This window comes from Carassius carassius, chromosome 24 (genome assembly GCF_963082965.1).
Source record: "Carassius carassius chromosome 24, fCarCar2.1, whole genome shotgun sequence".
NCBI classification, from domain to species: domain Eukaryota; kingdom Metazoa; phylum Chordata; class Actinopteri; order Cypriniformes; family Cyprinidae; genus Carassius; species Carassius carassius.
This window is the reverse complement of record NC_081778.1, coordinates 30,316,409-30,341,500: the sequence shown is the minus strand read 5'-3', so window position 1 is coordinate 30,341,500 and position 25,092 is coordinate 30,316,409. Positions and strand designations below refer to the sequence as shown.

General features: G+C 40.9%; 1 protein-coding gene across 1 annotated transcript in view; it reads left to right on the top strand.

Annotated features, from left to right (window-relative positions):
• The first annotated feature begins 424 nt into the window (after nucleotides 1-424).
• The window catches only part of LOC132103424 (zinc finger protein 385D-like), a 93,879-nt gene continuing 69,211 nt past the window's right edge, over nucleotides 425-25,092 (top strand). Inside the window, exon 1 of the mRNA XM_059508521.1 lies at nucleotides 425-570. The gene's annotated coding sequence lies outside the window, so the exon portion shown is untranslated. The remainder of the gene's footprint in view (nucleotides 571-25,092) is intronic.

Below are 25,092 nucleotides of genomic sequence, written 5' to 3'. Positions count from 1 at the left end.
ATGCTGAGACAATCACCTAAATGAGAATTTTTACCCGCCATCAAAAGAGAAAGCAGTGATAGACACTACATCTTTGTTTTTAATGTCAGGTTTGCCTATAGACTTAGGTTAGAGTTAGTGTTTTCATGTTGCATTAAAGAGTCAAAAGTATTTAAATGAATCACTCGCCCTAAATAATTATCTTTCTCTTATGTTGAGAGTCTGATTAATTATACTGAATCACTTCATCGCAAACATATGTTTGCACTGGTGAATCAAACTTTTGGTGAATCACTTTATCCTAAACGATTCTCTAAGTCCTGGTCCTGGGGACCCACTTATTTAACACACCTGATTCAAATCATCAGCTCACTAGGAGAGAGATCCATGAACTGAACTAAAAGAAACGTTTTGACTGATGCAACGTGAAGACAGATTGTACAGAGGACTCGTCTGGATCTCGTGGGCTTGTGCCGATGACCGTCTAGTTGACAAGGTCTTCACAGGGGATCTGTCTCCAGGTTTCGTCTAGTTGACGAGGTCTTCACTGACATTCAGGGCTGTAGATGTAGGTACTGCGTTCCTTTCCAGGTAATGTAAAGTTATTTCATAAATGTTACTTTATTCATAAATATTACATCACAATCCATGCCCTCATTACCGGTATATATTTATTTGTCAGCTATTTTGTAACATGTTGCTCTTAGTAAGTAAGCGAATGTCACATAGTACTGAAACTGAGATTTTGCTATAGAGCGATCCCTAGTGTGTTTCGGCTGCCTCGATTTGATATGCCTGGGCTGCTGGTGTGTATCAAGTAATGTTTGTGGGCCGTGGGGGACAGGGCTTTGTGAGAGTGATGGTCCGTGTCTACAGGACTGCAGTGAGGACAGTGTCACTGTGACTGATGGTGGGAGCTCTGAGATGGGCTGTGTTGGCGGTAGTGGAACGTGTAATGAACGCTAACTCACTCTCTGCCGTTTCCTCTTTCTTCACATCCCTGTACAGTTCTCCTGGTCTAGGTACACCCACTGAATGCACAAGTGTCTTTTTAATGAGCTGTGATAGAGGGGCAGCGTACGACTGCTGCTCATCCAATCAGAGTTTAAGTTAACAACTGGAAATTTTCTAATATTCATTTGACTGTTTTTGGGTCAGAGTTGAGACATCACATTAATATAGATAAAAAGGATATTAAATGCAAGTAAAGTTTCAACTTTAAAACAAGGCGCAGTTCCATCGCCATTCAGTGAAATTGATTTCATTTAATTTGGGAACCTCCGTTTGTTTTTTTTTATTAACGAAAATGAATATTTTAATCAAGGAAGCATTCAGATGATCAAAAGTGACAGTAATTTATAATGTTACAAAACTTTCAAATAAATGCGCTTTTGAACTATTTATCAAAGAATCCTATAACTTTGTATCATGGTTTTCACAAAAATATTAAGCAGAACAAATGCAAATCAACATATTGGAATGATTTCTAAAGGATCATGGCATCATCCCTTTGTTTTCTAACAAACTGTATTTTCGATGCTTCAAAAATTCTAATTGACCCTCTGATGTCACATGGACTACTTTGATGTTTTTCTTACCTTTCTGGACATGGACAGTAGACCGTACACACAGCTTCAATGGAGGGACTGAGAGCTCTCGGACTAAATCTAAAATATCTTAAACTGTGTTCCAAAGATAAACGGAGGTCTTACGGGTTTGGAACGACATGAGAGTGAGTTATTAATGACATAATTTTGCAAATTGGGTGAACTAACCCTTTAAATAGAGCCTATTTGCTATTTTTAAATAAGCAGTTATAAAATCTAAGTTATGCAAATATTTTCATTGTTGATGGACCAGGTATCGTTCACCATAACGCCTCAAGGTTACGTATGTAACCCTAGTTCCTTGAAGGAACGAGACGCTGCGTCTAGCGCTTTGGGGAACGTCCCTGACGAGACCGACTCTGAATATCGTGTGCAATCCGTCCATCGGAAAGGCGTGACGTCACGGGCGGGGTGACGTAGCGACCAGGAAGCTATAAAAGCACGTGCCGTGCAGCTGGCCTCAGCTTCGAGTAGGGAAGCAAGCGCCGGCAGGGGTGCCGGGAGTATGGCTTTGCAACGCAGCGTCTCGTTCCTTCAAGGAACTAGGGTTACATACGTAACCTTGAGGCGTTCCTTTTCAGGAACTCGAGCTGCGTCTAGCGCTTTGGGGAACGATGTGCCAACGCTGCCAGACTTCCAAATCCCTGCCTAGTGTGTATCCGTTGCCTAGCATCCATCTGGCAAATCTCCGCTCTCTACCCAACAAAACGGACGAACTGCTTCTGCTCTCTCGGACAAATAAAGATTTCTCCCACTCTGCTGCTCTGTGTTTCACGGAAACTTGGCTGAATGACACCATACCGGACAGCGCGCTCCATCTGCCGGACTTTCAGCTGTTTAGAGCGGATCGCGACGCAGAATCAACGGGGAAATCGCGCGGCGGCGGGACATGCTTTTACATCAATGAACGGTGGTGTACAGATGTAACTGTGTTAAAGAAGACGTGCTGCTCAAATCTCGAAACGCTCTTCATTAACTGCAAGCCGTTCTATTCGCCGCGGGAGTTTCATTCGTTCATTCTGGTGAGTGTTTACATCCCTCCTCAAGCGCACGTGAGCTCAGCTTTACAGAAACTCGCTGAGCAGATCACAGAGACAGAACAACAACACCCAGACTCTGTTTTAATCATTCTTGGGGACTTTAATAAAGCCAATCTCTCCCGTGAACTGCCAAAATACAGACAGCATGTTACTTGTCCCACAAGAGACAGTAATATATTGGATCACTGTTACACAACAATAAAGGATGCATTTCACTCTGTTCCACGAGCAGCTTTGGGACATTCTGATCACCTTCTGGTTCATCTTATACCGACCTACAGGCAGAAACTAAAATCAGCTAAACCTGTATTAAGGACTGTAAAAAGATGGACTAATGAAGCAGAGCAGGATTTACAATCTTGTTTTGACCTCACTGATTGGAGTGTTTTTGAAGCTGCTGCCACTGATCTGGACGAACTCACAGAGACCGTAACATCATATATCAGTTTCTGTGAGGATATGTGTATTCCTACCAAGACTCAACTAAATTACAACAATGACAAACCGTGGTTCACTGCAAAACTCAGACAGCTCCGTCAGGCCAAAGAAGATGCTTACGTGAAGGGGGACAATGTCTTGTATAAACAGGCTAAATACACACTGGAAAAGGAGATCAAAGTGGCAAAGAGGAATTATTCTGAAAAAATAAGGACTCAGTTCACTTCGAACGACTCCGCATCAGTGTGGAAAAGCCTAAAGAAGATCACCAATTACAAGACACCACCCCCCAGCACTGTGGAAAATCAACGACTGGCAGACGATCTGAACGAGTTTTACTGCAGGTTTGAAAGAACACCCATCACCTGCCCTGAACACCTCACCACACAACCGTTCACACCAATAACAACTCCTGCAACCAACCCTGAATGCCTCTCCAAACAAACGTTCACACCATTCACAGCTCCTGCAACCAACCCTGAATGCCTCTCCACACAACCGTTCACACCATTAACAGCTCCTGCAACCCATCCTGATCACCTCTCCAATCAACCGCTCTCACCATTCACAACTCCTGCAACCAACCCTGAATGCCTCTCCAAACAACTGTTCACACCACTCACAACTCCTGCAACCCACCCTGAACACCTCTCCAATCAAGCGCTCTCACCATTCACACCTCCTGCATCCCCCCTCTCCCCCACACCTGCAATACAGATCAGCGAGGATGCGGTGCGCCAGGTCTTCAGGAAGCAGAAAAGGAAAAAAGCACCAGGCCCAGATTGTGTTACACCAGCCTGTCTGAAATCCTGTGCTGACCAGCTGGCCCCCATCTTCACAAAGATCTTCAACAGATCGCTGGAGCTGTGCGAAGTCCCTTCATGCTTCAAACGCTCCACCATCATCCCCATCCCAAAGAAATCCAAAATTACAGGACTAAATGACTACAGGCCTGTGGCTCTAACGTCTGTAGTCATGAAGTCATTTGAAAAACTGGTGCTGGCCCACCTGAAGGACATCACTGGACCCTTGCTGGATCCTCTTCAGTTTGCCTACAGAGCAAACAGGTCTGTGGACGATGCAGTAAACATCGGACTGCATTATGTTATGCAACACCTAGACAGACCGGGGACCTATGTGAGGATCCTGTTTGTGGACTTCAGCTCTGCCTTCAACACGATCATCCCAAACCTCCTCCTGCCCAAACTAACTCAGCTCTCCGTGCCCACCTCCGTCTGTCAGTGGATCAACAGCTTCCTGACAGACAGGCAGCAGCTAGTGAGGCTGGGAAAATACACATCCAGCACCCGTACAATCAGCACCGGAGCTCCCCAGGGCTGTGTTCTCTCCCCACTGCTCTTCTCCCTGTACACTAATGACTGCACATCTAAGGACCCCTCTGTCAAGCTCCTGAAGTTTGCAGATGACACCACACTCATCGGCCTCATTCAGGACGGTGACGAGTCTGCTTACAGACAGGAGGTTAAAGAGCTGGCTGTCTGGTGCAGTCTCAACAACCTGGAGCTTAACACGCTCAAAACAGTGGAGATGATCGTGGACTTCAGGAGAAACCCCCCTGCACTCCCCCCACTCACCATCATGAACAGCACTGTGACTGCAGTGGAGTCATTCAGGTTCCTGGGCACCACTATCTCTCAGGACCTGAAGTGGGACATTCACATTGACTCCATTGTGAAAAAGGCCCAGCAGAGGTTGTACTTCCTTCGCCAGCTGAGGAAGTTTAACCTGCCACAGGATCTGCTGAAACAGTTCTACTCCACCATCATTGAATCCATCCTCTGCACTTCAGTAACTGTCTGGTTCAGCTCAGCTTCTAAATCGGACCTCAGAAGACTACAGAGGGTAGTCCGGACTGCTGAGCGAATCATCGGTTCAACTCTCCCATCTATTCAAGAACTGTACTTATCCAGAGTGAGCAAAAGGGCTGTTAAAATCACTCTGGACCCCTCACATCCAGCACACTCCCTCTTTGAACTGTTGCCATCTGGTCGACGCTACAGAGCACTGAGCACCAGAACGACCAGACACAGGAACAGTTTCTTCCCTCAGGCAATCCATCTTATGAACAGCTGATAATAACTGTGGGACACACTACACTATTTATATTTATATACACTACACTTTTTATCCAACACACATACTTAGCGTACACGTAAATCTTTTGCACATAATATACATGTACATACATGGAACACACTATACTACTTATATTTATATTTATATAAACATACACTTATTTATCCAAACACACATACTTAGCGTACAGTTACAATTTTTCCACATAATATACATGTACATACATAAATGCTCTTTTTAATATACCTGCCATACATTGTCAATTTGTATATTGTCAATCCTTACCCACCTATTTGTATTTTTTTGTATTTTTTATTCCTTATTGTGTTTTTTTGTTCTGTCGCTGTTATGTTGCACTGCGGAGCTCTGTCACGAAAACAAATTCCTCGTATGTGTGAACATACCTGGCAATAAAGCTCATTCTGATTCTGATTCTGATTCTGATCCGAAGAGCACAGCTAAGACGAGAGAACAGAAGAGCCCGGCGTGGCTCGCATGTCAAGATTGTAAAATCGGACAAATGTGGAGGGCGTGGACCACCCCGCAGCGTTGCAGATGTCCAAGAGGGACACACCTGCTGAGAAGGCCTTAGAGGCCGCCATACCCCGAGTAGAGTGAGCCTTGGCCCCCAAAGGAGGGGGAAGACCAGAGGACTCATAGGAGACGTTGATAGCCTCGACTATCCAACGACTAAGGGTCTGCTTGGTGGCAGGAGAACCCTTGTTAGAAGGACCATAGCAAACAAGCAGTTGGTCGGATTTTCTCCACAGGGCAGCTCTGTGGACGTATACGTCCAGTGCTCGCACTGGACACATACAGTTTAGCTTCTCTTGGTCTGGCTCCCGAAAGGGAGGAGGACAGAAGGCCTGCAGTACGATAGGTTGTGGTGTGACAGAGGGAACCTTCGGAACATAAACCGCTCGAGGGTGTAAGAATGCTTTGGCCATACCAGGGGCAAAGTCTAGGTAGGTAGGGGCCACCGAGAGGGCCTGGAGATCTCCAACTCTCTTTAGAGAGGTGATTGCCAATAACAGGGCAGTTTTAATTGTTAGATGTCTGTCTGAGATGTCTTGAATTGGCTCGAATGGAGCTTTACAAAGAGCCTCTAGCACCACAACCAAATCCCAGGGGGGAACACGGGACCGTACTGGAGGTCTCAGCCTCAGTGCACCTCGGAGGAAACGTGTAACTAGGGGGTGTCTACCCACTGACTGATCATTGAAAGGGACATGGAAAGCAGCTATGGCCGCCACGTAAACCTTTAAGGTGGAGTGGGATAACCCCGCAGAGAGCCTGGCTTGTAAAAACTCCAGAACTGTACCAACTGGGCAGTTTGCTGGGTCAAGCTGGCGGTCTCTGCACCATGAAGTGAAGAGTTTCCACTTCAGGGCGTACAGTTTCCTCGTAGCGGGAGCTCTGGATTGGAGTAGGGTCTCAACAACCTCGGTTGAGAGACCAGCTGCTAACAGTTGTGCCCCCTCAGGGGCCACACCCACAGCTTCCACAACTCCGGGCGAGGGTGAATTATCGTACCCATTCCCCGGGCCTCGGCCCCTGCCTCGACAGTATGTCTGCTCCCACATTCAACCTCCCAGGAATATACACTGCTCTGATCGAGAGGAGTTTGCCCTGGGACCACAGAAGGATCTGGTGTGCCAGCTTGTACAAGGGGCGTGAACGCAGACCCCCCTGGTGATTGATATAAGAGACCACTGATGTGTTGTCGGTGCGCACCAACACATGGTGACCTCTCAGGTCTGGGAGGAAATATTTAAATGCTCGGTAGACTGCTAGCATCTCTAGGCAATTGATGTGCCATGTCAGATGGCGATCGCTCCACAGACCGCGGGCAGGGTGGCCACTCATGACCGCACCCCAACCGGTGAGGGACGCGTCTGTCGCTAGCATTACACGGCGACAAGGAGCTCCCAGCACCGTGCCCTGATTCAAGAACCAAGGTTTCTTCCACATGTCTAAGGCACGAAGGCACCGCCGCGTGACCTTGATAACTCGAAGTGGATTTCCCCTCGGGGAAAAGCCCTTGGACTTGAGCCACCACTGTAGGGGTCTCATGTGCAGCAGGCCAAAAGGTATCGCGTTGGACGCAGCTGCCATCAGCCCTAACAATCTCTGGAATTGTTTGACAGTGAGCGACTGGCCTTCTTTGACTCTCTCGACTGACGTGAGGATCGACTCGATCCGAGCAGGAGACAAGCGTGCCTGCATCGTGGTCGAATTCCACACTACGCCTAGATAGGTGGTTCTCTGAACTGGAGAAAGTACACTCTTCTTGGCGTTTAGTCTCAAACCCAGCTCCCCCATGTGTGCGAGGACGACATCTCGATGTCGAACCGCCATCTGCTCTGATTGAGCTAGAATCAACCAATCGTCGATATAGTTCAGAATGCGGATGCCCTGCATACGGAGGGATACCAGAGCCGCATCTACACATTGCGTGAACGTGCGGGGTGAGAGTGCGAGGCCAAAGGGAAGTACTCAGTATTGGTAGGCTTTGCCCCCAAAAGCGAACCTCAGAAACTTCCTGTGTTGTGGAAGGATGGAAGTATGCGTCTTGAGATCTATTGTGACAAACCAGTCCTCGGATCTGATTTGAGCTATAATCCGTTTGACAGTGAGCATTTTGAACTTCAGTGACATTACTGAGAGGTTTAGATGACATAAGTCTAAGATCGAACGCAACTCCCCATCCTTCTTTGGAACTATGAAATACCGGCTATAAAACCCGGACTCCCTGACTAGAGGAGGGACCACCTCGATGGCCTCCTTCCTAAAAAGGGTATTCACTTTTTTGTTCCATAACCAGAGCCTGCAGGAGGCCGACTATTGTCTTTCCACTGTGCGCAGGACCCATTGAGATACATTGGCAGTAGTTTCCACGCTGCTAGCTAATGTACTAAGGGAATCAGTCTCTCGAGACTGATCTCTGGAGTAAGAGGCCCCCGAAGGGGAGGCGAGCATCCCAGCTCCGCTACGCTCACGGGCGGAAATAACTGAGTAGTGCTCGCTGGAGGCCGCTGCACCCTGAAACTCCGGCAGGGATGGCAGACCCACCTCCCGAGGGCACTGAGGTGAGACGGGCACCGTGTAATGAGGTGGACACCGCTCTACCCCAGTAGGGGCTGCCCTCTGTAGTAGTGACTGTTTGTACGCGGAGGGGGCTGCTCCCGCCCAGCAGTCCCTCCAGTACATCTAACTTCATGAGTCAAATACCTGTCATTATATTCCTCAGAATTTAATGAAATCAAACAATCAGACAAGTAAATACGGTCTGGATTGTGATACAATACACATTGAAGTGATATATTGAACTTCTCGAAGTTAGATAACAGTCACTAGATTCCTCAGAATCTAATGCAATCCAAATTCCTCAGAATTTAGTGAAATCAAACAATCAGACAAGTAAACACGGTCTAGATTGTGATAAAGTACACATTGAAGTGATAGAACCAACTCCTGCTTATTAAATGGAGTTAAAATAACCAGACACGCGGTCGGGTATGGAAAAATTCACATCAAAACTGAAAATGATGTAATACACGCGTTGCCTCGACAGCGCGCGAATAGCTTAGTCACACAAACAATATTAATCCCCTCAGAGATTAAATAGCTGCTCACTAAGGCTGCCCGTATAATGACACTGTTTGTTTTATACTGTGCTTATGCAACTTTGTTTGTGCAACTACAAGCTCGCCGACGCCCTCCGTATCAATCTCCTCGGAGAAAGAAAGGCAGAGCGTCAAGCCCGACGCTCGGGGGGAAGAGCCGAAGCTCGGGCTTCCAAACCCCGGAATCAGGTAGATCTGGTGGGTACGGTAGGAGATAAGGACGTGCCCGTCTCCATACCTTCCAGCAGATCGATCTGCGAACCCAACGAATGCCGGCGCGGCTTCGCCTCGGCGAAAGCGGAACCGGCATCGCGAGGAACGCTTGCGAAGGCTAACTTCTCGAAGAGAGCCCTGCGGGATCGAAGCGTCCGCATTGGCATTCGTTCACAATGCGGGCAGTCGGCCCCCTCGAGAGCCGACTCAGCGTGCTTCGATCCCAGGCAAGCCACGCACAAACTGTGTGTATCCCCACTCGTAATGTAGCGAGGGCAGGGAGGAACACACAATCTATAACGTGGCTTGGAATCGCCCTTCATTTGTTAGGTCTTTTGCTTTTGTTTTGGCATATTGAGCTATTTTAGCGATCTTTTAATGGCTAAGGGACAGACAACAATAAATAGGACCAACAGGACAGACTTTTGACATGCACAAACAGCGCTTGCTGACAGATTCGAAGCTGAGGCCAGCTGCACGGCACGTGCTTTTATAGCTTCCTGGTCGCTACGTCACCCCGCCCGTGACGTCACGCCTTTCCGATGGACGGATTGCACACGATATTCAGAGTCGGTCTCGTCAGGGACGTTCCCCAAAGCGCTAGACGCAGCTCGAGTTCCTGAAAAGGAACTGTTTTTCTGCACATTGACAATCTGTAATTGTGGAATCGTCAATTTTGAAAACAAAACAAACTCTGACTGGTCACATGTCAATCAAGTCTCTTCCTGGCTGGTTCTCGGACCGAATATGTAGTCAATATTGCTAGTCAAAGCTCTTCCTACATATCATTACTTCAACATCTCTTTTTTTTCCTCAGCCTGTCTCCTTTAGTGTGATCTTGTGACCAGAGCTCTGGTGGGCTCACTGTGACTCTTCCATGCTGCTGGTTATCAGCTGTGACGAGTCCCAGATGGCTCCCATATGATTGAACACACCTTTAGCATCTGTGATTGATCCCTTCCCTGCTTGACTGGTGATTTCACCAAGTAAAACATGTTCCTGGAACAACATTCCAAAGAATTCAGATAACTTTTCAGAAAATATCTGTTTTAGGCTTACAACCAGAGTTAGGTGCTTCTACACCCACACCATACCCTCTTCTACGCATATCCACTCAGTATGTTCTTGCTCTTAATAATGCTCACACTCATTGTTTATAGGCTGGAACTTTTCATACTTGCTGCATTGACAGGTTTGTGTGATGAATAGTCGAGCGCTTGTCATTACCTGCGGTGTGCGTTCTGTTCTCCAAGCACATGTTTTAAATACAGCTTGTGTCAAATCGAAAGGTTCCTCTATTCATCTGCAGACACCGGCGAAGTGCTGCATGGGGAAGAAACTCATCGCATTATGAGTTGCAAAATATATGACGTGGCAGACGCAGCAGGAAATAGGGGGTTCTGCACAGTTTGAGGGAGTAACTTAACTAAAAGATAACTTGAATACATTTTTCTGTAGCTTTACAGTAGCTCTTTTTTTTAGACCGCAGCAACGTAATAATCAAACACACTCTTTTACATGAATTTAAAATGGCAACAGTTGTAATTTATATTTATATTATTTCATTTATAATATATGTTAGGACTGTTATAGTTAACAGATTAACACAAATTACCACATTACCACCATTTTTATTTTAATTTTTTAATTTGTGTGGTTGACACAGGAGTTTATTTATTTGTCTTACTTGTGCCATAACAAATAAGTGCATTAATGTTATTTTTTAAAAAGAAATAATTTATTGCATGTAAAGTGAAAATTTTAAGTAATATACATATGAAAATTTGTTGATGTGAACTAAAACTATAAAGTTTATTTTTTTTCTTTAAATTAAATAAAGCTGAAATAAAGTATAAATAATAGATGAAAACTTGATTTTTTTTTTTTTGCCTTTGCATAAATAAATAATCAAACAAACATACTATAACCTAAAATAATAAAAATGCCTAAAATACGAAAGTGCATTAAAAAATTACTAAAACGTACACAAATGTAATATAAAATTTTATCTGATTTTAAATACAAATAAACACAATAGCAATAATACTAAAATATCATGATAGGTAAAAATTGATAGCCTGAATGCACTGTAAGTCGCTTTGGATAAAAGCGTCTGCTAAATGCATAAATTTTATATTTATTTATCTATTTTTATTTTATATCCCTTTAATGTAGCTGCTTTTTATTTGTTTTTACTGTGGTTTTACTACTACTTTTTTGATTGTAGTTTGAGAGGCTTAAATATTCCCCGGCAGCAAGTTCCCAAAAGCTTCCCCAACACTGGTTCTGGAAACATTTTTTTTATTTTAATCTTTTCAGGGAATGACAGGCATCATACCTGAATAATGTCACTGCAGGTTCTCATACAGCGGAGCATGGGCTCATTGTTTTAAAATGGAAAAAAGAGCAATGGTGCATTTGAAAGTTTTCATGCATATGGAGATGATAAACATCTGGAGTCTGTGTTTGTTCTACAGCTCCGCCAGCTTGTTCTTAATGTGTATATATTAATGTCAGTTGGTTTAACACGTGGCTCTTGAAAGTGACTGATGAATTCATATGAGCTCTAAACAGACCAGAGCTCTGTCAGGCTCTGCTGTTGTGGTTAGTCAAGATGATTGTGGGGTTTGAGCTTTCCCAGTGGACTCATGCTGAGTTTTCAGAGGTCTGCGGCCACTGCAAGACGCTCTGCTTGTTTTACATGCGGTCTAACCAGGTGTAAACTGATAAATGGTGACAGTCGTAAAATGAATCTCTTCTGTGTTAATGTGAGTTTTTCTTCTAGCCATCTGTTGGGAAGTCGTGGCCTAATGGTTAGAGAGTCGGACTCCCAATCGAAAGGTTGTGAGTTCGAGTCCCAGGTCGGCAGGAATTGTGGGTGGGGGGAGTGCATGTACAGTTCTCTCTCCACCCTCAATACCACGACTTAGGTGCCCTTGAGCAAGGCATCGAACCCCCAACTGCTCCCCGGGCGCCGCAGCATAAATGGCTGCCCACTGCTCCGGGTGTGTGCTCACAGTGTGTGTGTGTGTTCACTGCTCTGTGTGTGTGCACTTCGGATGGGTTAAATGCAGAGCACAAATTCTGAGTATGGGTCACCATACTTGGCTGAATGTCACTTCACTCACTTTGTAGGACAAGTTTGTAAGTCACTATTTATAGCCCCGCCCACAATGAAATCTCATTGGTCCAAAATATAGCTTGGGGTTAATTTGCTTATTTCCAGAATATTTCTGGATAATATGAAAACTATTATAACAAGCATGACACAGTCTTAATATACTGTGGCAAGCTCAACCGAGAAAAAAAAATCTTAATTCAGTTTATTTTTTAAACTTTTTTTTTTCCTTCTGTGTGGACTGCTTGATTTGCAAATATGTTTGACTAAGTTTTTTTTGTGCCAAATATTTATATGCTTACATATTATGTAAATCTGTTTTTTTTTATTTATTTTTTATTCATTTTTCCAAAATTCTATTATTTTCTGGTTTCTGTTCAAGTGGTTAAATTAAATTCAGGTAATCATTAATCATGAGAACTATACAATTTAACAAGTTTATTCAAAGTTAAAAAAAAAAAAAACTAATATCCATTTGATAATTTTTATAATAAAAATCATACAATAATTAATACAACTTTAGGAATTGAAGATTTTTTTTATTATGTTTGTTATTTCTGTGCTATTTTAAGTATGTGTCTATTTAAGTTTTTCTGACATTTTGATTTGATAGAAATTATTAGTATTAAAAACAGTGGTAATAAAATAAAGGCATGAAACATTAAAAATTTAATTAATCTTTTAATCAAATGAAAATGTAGTAATTTTTTTTTTTTTTTTGGCAAACAAGTCCTGGATTAACTGGATTCCACAATATATATATATTTTTTTTACAATACAGAAATCATAAGGCCCTAATATTACACATCAGATATCTTCTGATTGGCTGTGATTTGTTGGTCTTCAATTCCATTAAATATCAAATCAATTCCTGGTCTACTTTTTATTTATATTTGCTTGTTGAATTTTCTTTTTTTACTCTGAAATGCATCAGATCATGGACATAATCGATTGTTTTACTTACATTTTGATGGCTGTACGATTCTTGATCATTACAGAGGCAATGTCCAAATTTTGTTGTTGTATTTTACTCCATATTTGAAAATGGTCTCAAAAGGAATGGTGTCCATTGCATATTGAAAGCTGGATGTCTCATTTATTCAATATTACTGCATAATATGAAAAACCAGAATAAAAAGAATAACACAAAGTCTCAATAACCATATAACTATAAATAAATAAATTTGTTTACTTTGTGAACATGAGCTGTTGATTACTTTATAAGCAAATACATTTGACTTTGTAGTCTTGTGCTGAATGTTTCTATGCTGGCAGCATTTTCAGGTATTATGCACTGTCAGTTTCTGAATGTGATTTGAATATCAGAATGCAAAATTCAATGTGGAATTTATATGTAATGAAATGCAATCAAGATGGAATTTGAATATCCAAAAGTCCAAAGAAACTAAAAGTGTATCTTTTTATTTAAAAAATAAAATCTCTGAAAGAATTGTGTCCATCGCATAGTGATGCAGGCAAACTTCTCATGCGCTCATCTCGTTATTAGCTCGGGGTGACGTTATTGCTTTGACAGAAAATCTCAGGGAGATCTTTAGAAAAATGTGTGTTCTCTGCAGCCCCGCTCTGAAGTCCTCGATGAGATTAATGGGATCCCTTCAGGAGGGCTGAGAGCACCAGGATGACAGTATAATTGCTCCTCTTCGTTCCCGATGCCTGGAGTAGACTAATAATATAATCGGATAAATATTATATGGACCGCATTATCTTCACGCATTTGATTGTCTTATTCAACATAGCTATAGGAAATTAGATTGTGCTGCTTTTATTCATCCGGAGGGGTCATTCCTGTTCTCAAGTAGTAGGTTTAAAACTTACTAATATGATTTTCATCTTCAAAAATTGTGAGATTAATATGTTAGCCAGTATATTATTGGGACACAACCTACACGGACTTCATAACCTCATCGTTAGATAAAACCAGAAGGCGTTCACCATACTCCTCAATAGACCTGTGGTTTGGCACAGGACAGGCTCATCTATAATATAGTGGCCACAGCAATAATACTTACTGTAAAGAATATCCTTCTGTTGGAGAAAATTCACCCCTCAAATGATCCTTATAAATGCTTTTGTGTATTGTAATGCTTACATGTTTTTGCTTGCCTTGATAACTGTTGTAGTTGTGCGTGGTTTTTTATTTATTTATAAAAGCGCATTGAAATTTTAAAAAAAAAGGTAATCTACTTTTCATGATGCCTATCATCTGTTGTCATGGTGACTGTTTGCATAATGCATGCATTGCACTTGGAGTCACAAAAGAGCACGGTGCAGGCATGTGTTGATCTTCGCAGTCAAAAATCATCCCTTACTGGCTTTTGGTCACCGAAAACCTAGAAAGTGAAAAAGGCTTTAAAGATGAATAATAAAAAAAGCATTCTACTGTCGTTTCCAAACTTCCTACCATTGAAACCAGCCCTTCCAGGTTTTGGTGATCATGCAGTCAAACAAGTTTAATGCAAATGCCACCAATCCATTTAATAATAAACATTCATTATTTGTGATAGCTTGATCTTATTTCGGCATAATATGAAAACCTAGTATAATAAGCATGACACAAAGTCTCAACATACTACTGTAACCATAATGGCAAAATAGATAAAAAAATAAATAAAAGCGTGAATTCGTTTTTTTTCTTCTGTTGATAAATTCATTTGCAAATATGTTTTACTTTGTTGCTTTATGCCAGATAAATATGTGCTTGCTGTATTTTTAGATATTATGCACAGCCTAAATTTTGAAAATGTGGAATTTAAATTTAAGGAAATAAAAATGGAATTAAATTCTACTATTGTTTATAAACATGCAACCATAATGCCAGATCAACCCTCCCCCAGGATTTTGTGTTGTGATTGCAAAAATAAATGAAAATGCAGCCAATTTATTATTAATCAACAATTTTTTTTATATGCACTTGAGGTTTAATTCATATTTCTGCAATAGTTGTGCATAATATGAAATACTATCGAAGCAAGCATGACATAGAGCCTCAACATAGCATCCATAATTGATATGTATATTTAGGATGTAAACAAATTCAGTTTGTTACTTTCTGTCTTGATTACTTGCATATCCATTTGACTTCATTGTCAAATATATATATGTGTATTTTTTGTAATCTTTAGCAATTTATTAATCTGATTAGAATTTGAAGGAAGCAGAATGCTAAATTGTAAGTGGAATTTAAATTTCAGATATAAGAAAAAAAAAAGTGTACTACTTTATTATTATTTTTTTGTGTGTTCCAAGGATTGGAACTACATTATATTAATAACTGATTTATCTCTTTTATTCAGCAAGTCAAATTCAACATCCTGTTTGTTTGTGGCCAACTGAAATTCACATACTATCATTGGCACACATTGATAGTTGTTGAACAAAATGGCACTTTTTAAAATAAGCTGTCACATTTGATCCATGATAATCAGAAAATGTTCTGACATCATTTCATGACATCATTTTGGCAGTGTATAGCAACATGGTGATTCTCACCAATAATATAGCGCAGGTTGAGAGTGTGCTAAAGAAAGCAGATCTGCCTCATTCCTCTCTGTTTTCCCATGCAGAATCTGCTCTTGCCTGATTGTTTTTTGGGGTTCCAGAAAAGAGGACATTCAAGGTCTCAGGGCGAGTCTACAGTGAGAGCCTGGCCTTAATTCGAAAAGGAAAATGGGAGGGAGTGCAGAGCTGGAGGCTGAGAAGGCAAAGATTTGCACTGGGATCAAAGGGTAGATGAAGGATGACAAATACCCGAGAGCCAAAGATTGCTGGAATTCCATCTAACCCTCAGGAGACGGGAGCAGTGGGGGCCAATCTATTTGTCTTCCATGTTTGCAATGCTTTTGTCACCAATATGTTTGGCCAAAGGAAAAACAAAACCAAAATCTTGGAAATACAAAACAGGTGGAGTTGACTTTCTTAAAAAAGCCTAACAGTCTGTTAAAGTGTAGCACGGATCTGGTGTGGTAATTATCGTCTCATCTTCCCATCATTCACAATCAACAGCCCAGCTGCAGGACTCCTGATGGTTCACACACTTCATCCATCCAAGCCTGGGTGGGTTTTATGAGAGAATTCATTGTGCTTGGAGTGCTGGAGGACCAGGCTTTGGATAACGACAAACCTCTTTGAAGACGTGCCAGAAATGTGAGAACCAGTGACGAACTTTTGCTAGAAGAGCATTTACTTAGACAAATGACATTTTGGATGGGATTAGGAATATGGAATTGATTATTGGGCTTGCTTGTTTGTTTAATATGGGCCTTGTTGAGGGGTTTGCAGTATTAACCGAATACTGCTGCCTGATTTGCATTTCCCATCATATTCATATGACTAAAAGTGCTGGATATGAAGGGAACAGTATGTCTTTTCTCTTGGGGCAAATTTAAACAAAGGGTCCTGAGGAAATTGCATTGAGCTCTGGATTTTGGTGGTCATAAAGAGAGTTATTGTAGTATTTTCCTCAGAGACATTGGGCCCCGCTATATGTACTGTTGGAAAAGAAAGACTAATTTCAGCCAACATCTTAAACAAGTCCATATGAACAAAAGACATCTGGTCTGATTGAACCCATGTTTTCCATGAATTTCCCCTTGCTTATTTTATTTGAATTTAAGAAATTGCTTGAGCCATAGTTTGCAGAAATATATTGCAAATATACGGTAGTTGTTGCCAAAACAAGCAGCGCCAAAATAAATGTTGCAATTCCTTTCCAATCTCATGACCTCCAGCAGGTCTCAATGCATGTTTAAAACTGGTCTGTGTTTGGCTCTCAAAGGTCTGTTCGCTTTTCTGGCATTTTTCAAACTTTTATTGAATAAATGCCTTTTAGTTGTTAGCAAAAAAACTTTGAAGGGAATTCAGCAAGCCAGCCATCTTACCGCCTCAATACACAATGTTTTAGGACCATGTTAGGTTTTGAGTCGGTGAACTGCTCTCTATCTGAGAAAGAAATGTAATTTCGGGGACAGAGTTATGGATTGCACTGCACTATTTCTTCAATATCCGGCCCCAGCTGGCGCGTCGGCTGGCAAGTTCCCTTGATTTGACTTCTCTCTCCAAAAAAAAAGACCACACAGAGTTTTGTAGCTGTTGCAATATGGTCCCAGAAAACAACTAAGCAGCACTGTAAAATGTTTATGGGTTGTAATTAGTTTTTGTGTTGATTTTGAGTGACGATTCCATCAGCAATGTGCAACATTTGGTGTTTTATAATGATGCTGGGAATGGCTGGTAATTGATTGTGGTGTTCTCATATTAAAATAAAACTCCAGATATTATGTAATCAGCACATGGCATCTGTTATTGAACAAATGAAACATTTTGAAATTAAGCATAAAGCTCTTTAGATCTGTAGACTGCAGAATTCCATGTGGTGCGACTTGGAGATCATTTTTTTTCTTTTTCTTCTCATCTCATTAGAAATGTGCAGTATTCACACATTAGTCTCATGTAAGCATAAAATGCTGGTGAGGAAAATTGGAAAATCCAGAAAAGACACCAGCCTAAGGTGATTTGCTGGTCTTAACTGGTTTACACTGGTCTTCCAGTGTGGTTTTTGAGCTCAAAAGTATTTGTTTAAATTTGTACCAATTCATAACATTTTATTTTAGCTCACGTACACATCTGTTCAAAAGTTTGGGGTCAGCAAGAACTTAATGCCTTTATTCAGCAAGGAATGTGTGAAACAAAATGCCTTTTTTATGCTGTTTTTTTTGTTTTTGTTTTTTACTTTCTATTCATCAAAGAATCCTGACAAAAATGTATCAATTTCCACATATGAAGCAGCACAACGTTTTTCAACAGAAGCAAATCAGCATATCAGAAAAATTTCTGAAGATCATGTGACACTGAAGACTGGAGTGATGATGCTGAAAATTCAGCTGTGCATCACAGGAACAAATCATGCAGTATTTTAAAATATAAAAGTTATTTTAAATTGTGATAATATTTCACAATATTAATGTTTGTACTATATACTAAAAAAAATAAAATAATGCAGCCTTTGTGAGCACAAGAGACCTTGACATTTTCATACATTTGTAGATGAAGATGCATTATAAATATTTTGACAGCTACAGTAAAGAAATTAAAATTTATAGTTCTTTAGAAATGTACAAATCCTTTGAGATTCATATAATGCATGTTTAATTTGTTTTTATGATAAATCTTTTACATATTACTGCTTTTATCTAATTTTAGATTATAATGATTTCATCGTGTTCTGGGGACCACACACATATACGAATCAGTAAATGAGTGAAACGTGTGTGTGTGTGTGTATATATATATATATATATATGGTTGGACGCCAGACCAGCTGGACTATGGTAAACCAGTCTGATGGCCTACTAAGAGCAGCAAACCACTTTGTGTTTTTTACTGCAGGATTTACTTCTCACTTCCCCCTCTTCTTGCTTTTTTCCACTTGAGCTTGTGTGAAGCACATGGGTAGTAAATATCCATCTGTTTATCTCCTTCAGCGATTGCTGTTTTGTCTGTATTTTTCTTCTTGTTTGTCTAGCATACAGATATTGTCAAAGGACTCTTATGAATAATTCCTCACCTGCTCCTGCCATTTCTTCAGGACACCCTTCTCAGCTTCACTTCACTCTAATGTGGCACAAGAAGAGGAGTTTTTTTACTGCTTGGGACGTCACTTCCTGTTTGTTGTTGGCGGCTGTACTGCGTTTGAGCTCCGTCACTATATTCTTTTCATTGACTATTTTTAACTCAAAAATCAATTTTATACATAATCATTTCCGTTTATATAACGTGTGAATATATCCTCTATTGTATTCTACAACAAAAACAATCAGAGCGCCTCGCTATCACTAGTTTTATTTTGATCTCCCGGGTCCGCTATTAGCTTTTAGCCCGTTAGCATCAGCGGCGTGGTTGGAGCTAACTGCGCTAACATTGCTAATACTCTATTCACACACATTACCACTGCTGTACTCACTGTTACTTGCTTTAATGGCGGATGAATGTCTCCACTCTGTGCAGCTCGAGCTCGAGGCCGTGGGAAAGCAGATTCGCGACCTGGAGGTGAGGCAGGCCCAGCTGAGAGAGCGGAGAGCCGCGCTGGAATCATCCCGGGCTGACGCTCACAAGTCCGGGGTAAGTATACAGCGATCTGCTAACAGTCCCACCACGTCTACTCCGTGTGTTTCTCTGCACAGGCCCGGTGCACCCAGGACGCGATCTTCCCAGATGTCCTTCACTGCGACGCCGGGACACCACGGACCCTGGGTGCATCCACAGCGGAGGACGCGAGCCGGGTCCCGGGCGACGACTTCTCCCCCTCCTGCCTTCGACATCTCCATCCGGAACCGCTTCGCTCCCCTCCGCGAGACAGGACGCGACGCTGTGATCATCAGAGACTCCATCGTCCGACACGTAAGTGCTACGTTAGCCGAAGGTAAAGTGCACACTCATTGTTTGCCTGGTGCTCGTGTTCTCGATGTTTCTGCGCAGATACCCGCGATCCTGAAGGTCGACGAGAGCCCCAGAGCGGTCGTGCTTCACGCCGGGGTTAACGACACCACGCTGCGGCAGACGGAGACGCTGAAGAGGGACTTCAGCAGCCTGATCGAGACTGTTCGCAGCACGACGCCCGCGGCGACGATCGTCGTGTCAGGACCACTGCCCACGTATCGACGAGGACACGAAAGGTTCAGTAGACTTTTTGCTTTAAATGAATGGCTGTTGTCATGGTGTAAAGAACAGAAACTGCTATTTGTTAATAACTGGAATCTTTTCTGGGAGCGTCCTAGGCTGTTTCGCGCTGATGGATTACACCCCAGCAGAATCGGAACGGAGCTGCTCTCTGACAACATCTCCAGGACACTTCGCTCCATGTGACTAGTAAGACAATTCTCTAATAACTATTATGATGAGTTTTGTTCCACCCGCTTAAATGATAAAAGTACTTGTGCTGTAAAAACTATTAAGACTGTGTCTGTTCCCCGAATAGTGAGGTCAAAATATAATGTAGGATCTAGAAAAAATCTTATCGTAATTAAACCAGAAAAATGTAAAGTAAATGAACAAAAACAATTTTTAAAGTTTGGGCTCATAAATATTAGATCACTCACACCCAAAGCAGTTATTGTAAATGAAATGATCACAGAAAATAGTTTTGATGTACTCTGCTTGACTGAAACCTGGCTAAAACCAAATGATTATTTTGGTCTAAATGAGTCTACTCCACCAAACTACTGTTATAAGCATGAGCCCCGTCAGACTGGTCGTGGAGGAGGTGTTGCAACAATATATAGTGATATTCTCAATGTTACCCAGAAAACAGGATACAGGTTTAACTCTTTTGAAATACTTCTGCTAAATGTTACACTGTCAGACATGCAAAAGAAATCTAATGTATCTCTTGCTCTGGCTACTGTGTATAGACCACGAGGGCCGTATACAGAATTGTCACCGGGCCCACTCATCGTTTTAATCATACACTAGATCTAATTATATCGCATGGAATCGATCTTACTGCTATAGATATTGTACCCCAATGTGATGATATTACAGACCATTTCCTTGTATCGTGCATGCTGCGTATAACTGATATTAACTATATGTCTCAGCGTTACCGTCTGGGCAGAACTATTGTTCCAGCCACCAAAGACAGATTCGCAAATAACCTGCCTGATCTATCTCAACTGCTATTTGTACCCAAAAATACACATGAATTAGACAAAATGACTGACAACATGGGCACTATTTTCTCTAATACATTAGAAGCTGTTGCCCCCATCAAATTGAAAAAGGTTAGAGAAAAACGTACTGTGCCATGGTATAACAGTAATACTCACTCTCTCAAGAAAGTAACTCGTAGTCTTGAACGCAAATGGAGAAAAACTAACTTGGAAGTTTTTAAAATTGCATGGAAAAACAGTATGTCCAGGTATAGACAGGCTCTAAAAACTGCTAGGGCAGAGCATATCCACAAACTCATCGAAAATAACCAAAACAATCCAAGGTTTTTATTTAGCACAGTGGCTAAATTAACAAATTACCAGACGCCACCTGATTCAAATATTCCACCAACGTTAAATAGTAATGACTTTATGAATTTCTTCACTGATAAAATAGATAACATTAGAAATACAATAGCGAATGTAGATTCTACAGCGTCTAACACTTCAGTTTCATCCATCGCACCCAAAGATAAACTGCAGTGCTTTACAAATATAGGACAGGAAGAGCTAAATAAACTTATCACTGTATCTAAACCAACAACATGTTTATTAGATCCTGTACCCACTAAATTACTAAAAGAGCTGTTACCTGTAGCCGAAGAACCGCTTCTCAATATCATTAACTCGTCGTTATCTTTAGGTCACGTCCCAAAACCATTCAAGCTGGCGGTTATCAAGCCTCTTATTAAGAAACCAAAACTAGATCCTAGTGTACTGGCAAATTATAGGCCTATTTCAAATCTTCCATTTATGTCTAAAATTTTAGAAAAAGTTGTGTCTGCTCAATTGAGCACCTTCCTGCATAAAAATGATCTGTATGAAGAATTTCAGTCAGGTTTTAGGCCCCACCATAGCACAGAAACTGCACTTGTTAAAATTACAAATGACCTGCTTCTTGCGTCAGATCAAGGCTGCATCTCATTTCTAGTCTTACTTGATCTTAGTGCTGCGTTCGACACCATAGATCATGACATACTCATAGATCGATTACAAAACTATACAGGTATTCAAGGGCAGGCTCTAAGATGGTTTAGATCCTACCTGTCCGATCGCTACCATTTTGTTTACTTAAATGGGGTGTCATCTCATTTATCATCAGTAAAATATGGAGTGCCACAAGGATCCGTCCTAGGTCCCCTTCTATTTTCAATATACATGTTGCCCCTTGGTAATATTATTAGAAAATACGGAATTAGCTTCCACTGTTATGCTGATGATACTCAGCTATATATTTCAACGAGACCAGATGAAACTTCCCAATTATCTAAGCTAACAGAGTGTGTTAAAAATGTAAAAGATTGGATGACAAATAATTTTCTCCAATTAAATTCGGATAAGACAGAGATATTAATTATTGGACCAAAAAACACCACACAGAATCTTGTAGATTACAATCTGCAACTAGACGGATGTACTGCTACTTCCTCTACAGTCAGAAATCTGGGTGTTATATTGGACCGCAATTTGTCTTTTGAAAATCATATTTCCAATGTTACAAAAACCGCATTCTTCCATCTTAGAAACATTGCCAAGCTACGAAACATGTTATCTGTTTCTGATGCAGAAAAGCTAGTTCATGCTTTCATGACCTCTAGACTGGACTATTGTAATGCACTTCTAGGTGGTTGTCCTGCTTCGTCAATAAACAAGCTACAGGTAGTCCAAAATGCAGCAGCTAGAGTCCTTACCAGGTCAAGAAAATATGATCATATTACCCCAATTTTACAGTCTCTGCACTGGCTACCTATTAAGTTCCGTATCAGTTACAAATTATCATTACTTACCTATAAGGCCCTAAATGGTTTAGCTCCTGCGTACCTAACTAGCCTTCTACCACGCTACAACCCATCACGCACCCTAAGGTCACAAAACGCTGGACTTTTGGTAGTTCCTAGGATAGCAAAGTCCACTAAAGGAGGTAGAGCTTTTTCACATTTGGCTCCCAAACTCTGGAATAGCCTTCCTGATAATGTTCGGGGTTCAGACACACTCTCTCTGTTTAAATCTAGATTAAAAACGCATCTCTTTCGCCAAGCATTCGAATAATGTATCTCTTAAATTGTGAGTGTAGTTGCATCTGCATTTTTATTCTTTAGCTTGGGTTAAACTAATTTTACTTTGTTGGATCAGCAGCTATGCTAATGATGTCTCTATTTTGTTTCTATGTTTTGCCACGGGATTTACATCCCGTGGTAACTAGGATTTACACAAGCTCCAGCCTGGATCCAGAACACCTGAGAAGAGATGATGCTGACCCTCAGAGGACCCCAGATGATGCTAACCTTGAATCAACAAACAGAACTAACAATTATTGCTACATGTGTGACTGCATCCTATAATTACTATTAATTAATAATATTGAGAGTTCATCATCTAGCTGACTACGTCTTGTATTATTATTATTATTATTATTTTTATTTTTCTAAAATCCTGTCAAACGTGCACAAACTACTAGCTACTACTAAATATTGTAGAAACATAATTTTCTGTAAAGTTGCTTTGTAACGATTTGTATTGTAAAAAGCGCTATACAAATAAACTTGAATTGAATTGAATTAAAATAATAGAGGGATACAGATGTCCGAGGGCTTCCATTTGGCTCGGATTCATTGTCTTTCCAATAGACTTTGATGGGTTTTACTGTGTTAAGAGGGCAGCACTCGGGCAGCGATTCCCAGACACTCAAGTCTCCAGCGCTTCCTGGATTTCACTTCTCCGCCTCTCCATCGATAGCATGACACTGCAGAAACTCTGTTTAAAATGTTTCAGTTCAGTGCAAGTTTATTTTGACCCGGTACATCTAACTCTCTTTGAAGTTTCCAATTTTCTCTCTGTACGAGTTAAAGAAACAGTGTAACTAAAATTGAACATTTTAAAATGTTTCATTCCAAACATTGTTGAAGATCTCTGACCTCTTTTCCATACTTTCCAGAAACACACTATTTTAATGGACTGCTTTTAATGTGCATTTATGGTGTTTTGAGATTATGAAAAGAAATGCGTGAATATCCTCCATTTGTGTCCCACAGAAGAAAGAAATAGGTTTGAAATTGAATGATGGTGAGTTGATTACATGATACTCATTTTTGCCCATATTCCATTATCTTGAGTTTTCTGAGCAAGTTGAGAGATGCTTAGTGTAAATATTTTGTGTGTGTTAAATCACGTCAGCACTTCTTTATTCACCTCCTTCTGTGAAAGAAGATCTTTGTTAAGAAAAATAAAGCAAAACACAACCTGTTTTCAATACTTAAGCATGGGAGCCATGCTTCTTTGGCTCATTTATAACATTTTTGCATGCTTTTTGAGCTTGATGTGGTCACTATAAATTGTTTTCATGTGGAAAAGATATGCATTTAACTTCTCATGGCACTGCATGAGGGAAAGTAAATGACAAAATATTCATTTTTGGCTGTATTATTTTATCTTGAGTATTCTGAGGAAGCCCAGAGATGCTTTGTGTAAATAAATAAACCTGTTGCATAGTTTAAAATTATAGTGGTGGAAAATTAGTTTTGTGCTTTAAATCATTCCAACACTTCATGACTTTTTTTCCCCACCTCATAAGGAGTTCTTGGGTAAAAATAATTTTGACCTGTTTTATTGTAAAGCACAAGAGTCAAATAGACTGCTGTTTTTGGGTCATTTTGGTGGTGGTTTTTGTTCTTTTTACTTGGTACCTATGAATTATTGTCATCTTGAAAAGCACTGCTTGCAGTTTGATCTTTTGTATTCACAGAATAAAGAACAACATGGATTTGGCAAAACATGATTTTGTCGTCGCTCACCCTAATTTTTGGCCGTATTCCTTTTTTTGTAATTCGGAGTTCGGAGGTGTGTTTTCTGAGTTTTACTATGAATTGTTGTCATGTTGAAAAGAGCTGCATGAAGTTTCTCCGTTTATATTCACCGAATAAAATGTGTCATGAATTTGGCACAACATGAGGGTGAATAATGATGACAAAATATTTATTTTAAGTCTTCTGAAGAAATTCTGAGATGTTTTGTGTAAATAAATACACATATTCCATACTAATCTAAAGTTTAATATTAAAAATACATAGGCTTCTTCTTGAGCTTGTCGTGATTGCTATGAATTGTTATCATGTGGAAAAATACAGCATGCAGTTTTTCCTTATTTTATCCACACTCATTGCACATGACATGAGGGCAATATTCCTTGTATTGTTTATCTTCTGAAGAAGTAGAGAGATGCTTTGTGTAAATAAGTGAATGTTGTGCAGTCTA